This window comes from Sinohyriopsis cumingii, chromosome 14, assembly GCF_028554795.1.
Source record: "Sinohyriopsis cumingii isolate HCF-2022 chromosome 14, ASM2855479v2, whole genome shotgun sequence".
Classification (NCBI taxonomy): domain Eukaryota; kingdom Metazoa; phylum Mollusca; class Bivalvia; order Unionida; family Unionidae; genus Sinohyriopsis; species Sinohyriopsis cumingii.
This window is the reverse complement of record NC_142974.1, coordinates 90,233,915-90,237,321: the sequence shown is the minus strand read 5'-3', so window position 1 is coordinate 90,237,321 and position 3,407 is coordinate 90,233,915.

Genomic DNA, 3,407 nt, shown 5'->3' with positions numbered 1-3,407 from the left:
GTGTATGATGTCTTATTGTATATAAATTTCCTTTAAAATCGAGCGATCCCAAAGTTAAATTGGCAGAATGCAGCATGCAGAGGTGTTTTAGTGTTATCTCTTCTTCAGTACTGGGCAAGTTTATGACTTCTACGCCGCCATTAAAATTGTGACAGATTTTGTAACATGCATCTGTAAAATCACTACTATCGAACAGAAGCCTACATATTGGACGTGCCTTTGACATCATTGTTCATTTGTGCCATGTATTGACAGAAATTGTGAGAGTAACTTATTTAATCTCTGCTAAGTTGAGAACTTCTTTATGTGGGGAGATTTAGAAGATTCTAATCAGCTGGTACGTCTAGTGTCAAAGACCTGATTCTGCACGCTGATGCCGTTATGTAGTTTTCACAGAGCCACTTCTGTCCTTCTTTTGCATCCGTTACGGATCACTGCCATCTCACCTCTTTCTGCGCCGGTTCGAGTCTCGGATTCAGCCAATGTTGGTATGTGAGAAAGTTTGCCAGTAGCTTCTCGTGGGTCGGTGGTTCTTTCCGGGGTCTTCCCGGGTTCTTCCTCCACCATTAATACTGGCCGCTATGTATAGCCTATCGTATGCTGAAAAATGGCGGTAAACCCCGCAGCAACAACAACCTTCTTTGGTAACGTGTCAAAGACCTGATTCTGCACGCTGATGCCGTTCTATAGTTTTCACAGAACCACTTCTGTCTTTCTTTGGTAACAATGTAAACTTTTGATAACATTTTTGAGGACCTGCTAGAGATAAACCGCCAGATCATTAGTCATCATATTAACTCTGTTGTAACTGTGAATTTTGTAGTTGTCATTGTAACGCATAACTGAGTGAACATTACGAATCTCATTGTGACGCATAGCCATTTAGATGGATGTATTTGATTTGGCACGCAATTTAAATCAATGGCAGGGGTAAGGATACTGTACTTTAGTCGGTCTGGTGGGGACATATTTGATTTTTAATGAGGTCTGTTCGAGAACGGTGTCAGTTTAACGGGCGAGGCTTAGGTTGTCTATCAAGAATGTTAAGTGATAATATGTGACAGAAATGGCGTTTGTACTTGATGATGTATTTATCGTAAGTTAAAACTTTACAGAGAGCAGTTTAGTAGGAAAGCAAAAGGATGTGAAATTTTCCAAACCCTTGATGGGCATGTTAATTATGGCGGTTAAAAAAAAACTTAAATCCTGACTAGATAATTTAAATATGGGTGGGTTTGTCATGCTTAGTTTTATGATGTGTACGAAAATTTGTCGGTCTGTTTTTCTAGGGAAGGTAAGAAATCTTGACTCCGAGAGAAATGGCGAATATTCTCTCGCAGAAAGATCCAAAGTACGCTTATTGGAAGTCTTAAGAGACGATTTCTGTTTGAGGAAGTTCTTGTTCTTTTATTATTTATCTCTGCTCAGATCTCCATTTATTCCATCCATTAATTTCTTTCTTTTTTTATTATTCACTCGATCCAGGCGATAATCCTCTAGACATCGATAGCCATTCCCACCACACCATAACACCGTTTGTAACACAACTGTACACTTTGCTACTCTGCATACATCCAGGAATTTTGGACTACCTTTCATGTAGAGCATCTAGCCAATGACGTAGAATTGTCAGTTGCTGTCATAGTACAAAAAAGGAAGATCGTGTTAGGCCAAATTGGATGACTATGAATTATGGTCATTTGTACATTAGGCAATTGAGAGACACTTGTAGCAAGGTTTCCTGTAGGAAGACAGGTAATTCTGGCTGAATTGTACGCTTTGTTGCCTATGAAAGCAAAGTATTTCAGCACTGTGTGCGTAAAAGTTGCTGACTTGTTTCACCTGATATCGCATGGTTTCGAATAATCCTCTTTTGAAAATAAAACGTGTTTGGGTGAAACATTCTTCTCAGACTTGCATACAAGACGATCGTCAATTAAAGGATTTTATGACTTGGGCACCTCTTCTAAATTCGATCACTCTGATGGTATAGGTTTATGATGTGCTTCTGAGAATATACTGTGTGGCTGAAAAGAACTTGCAGTGATTTTCTAATCTTGACTGTAATTTGTTATAGATGTACGTCCATGTGTATGTATTTATTTGTTTAATGAGCTTGCAAATGATGCAAAGATTTCTTGTTGCACATTTAACCCTTCATTTACTCGATAAAATGGGATCTTATATGATGAATGCACTGCCGAAATAGTGGCTTTTGCTTTAAAATCTATGTTCAGTGGGATAATGTACAAGCCGAGTGATAAACATCTTTAGCATTCGAGTATTTGCATTTTATTCTGTGGAACCTAACCTAGTTTACTTTTCAGCGACCTCAAGCCAAGCTGCTTGCTCAGTGACTTATTTTTGTGTGTATTTTTTATTTATACTGGTTGTTTGTTCTGTCTTTGCTTGTTTTTAAAGAAGTACATTATAAAAAGACGAGTCGGTATTTTTCTCGGATTCGACGACAATCGTACATATGTCAATAATTAGACGCTGTGTATGTTTGAAGTCAATAATTTTGAAACCGTGTCTGCGGCACGTCTTCCAAGGCGGAAAACTAGTCCAGCAGGCATCTGTACTATTCATTTTCTTTGCTTCCTCAGTATGCAGAGCAGAAAGCTGATCATAGCCTGTCGCTTTAGTCAGTCTCACAGTTGATTGGTTTTCTTGGCACAGTTTGCGAATTATTTACATAAATCGGCGTCAATAATAATAATAATAATAATAAGAAGAAGAAGAAGACGAAGAAGAAGAAGAAACGGTTTATATTCTGAGTATCTTACGGGGTCACCACACTGGCGTATTTACTGTGACTAGCATCCAATAAATTATAGGTCATTGATTTCAATAAGACTAACAAGATAACCGGGTTGGATTTCGGATTTATGCAAGAACACTTTTGATGGTGATACAGATACAATGTTTAATGATGAATGACTTGAACGAGAAAAGAATTATGATTAATGCGTACGTGTATAAGATCCAAATATTGGAACAATTAACATAATCCGCACGAACCTAATAATGCAACAAATGAAAATACAAATAAATGACTTTATACAGTGCAAGGGCAAAGATGAATGTTTCATAGTAATTTCACACGACAAAAGGAATGAGGTGTTTTACTCAAATAGTACAAAATGTGGTACTTTACTCATATAGTAAAATGTATTCACTCAGATAGTGAACAATGAGGTGTTCTACTCAAGTAGTAAAATGATGAATACAAAGGAACAGATATATAAAACATCTTTACAATTCCAAAACACTGGGTATTATAAACTGCAAAATTAGTCCACGGCTAAAATATTACATGTATGGAGTTACAAACTCCGTCAGCAGCACACTTGGCTACCAGTCACATTAAATAATCAAGCAGTCAGTATTCCAGGTAGTCACAACTA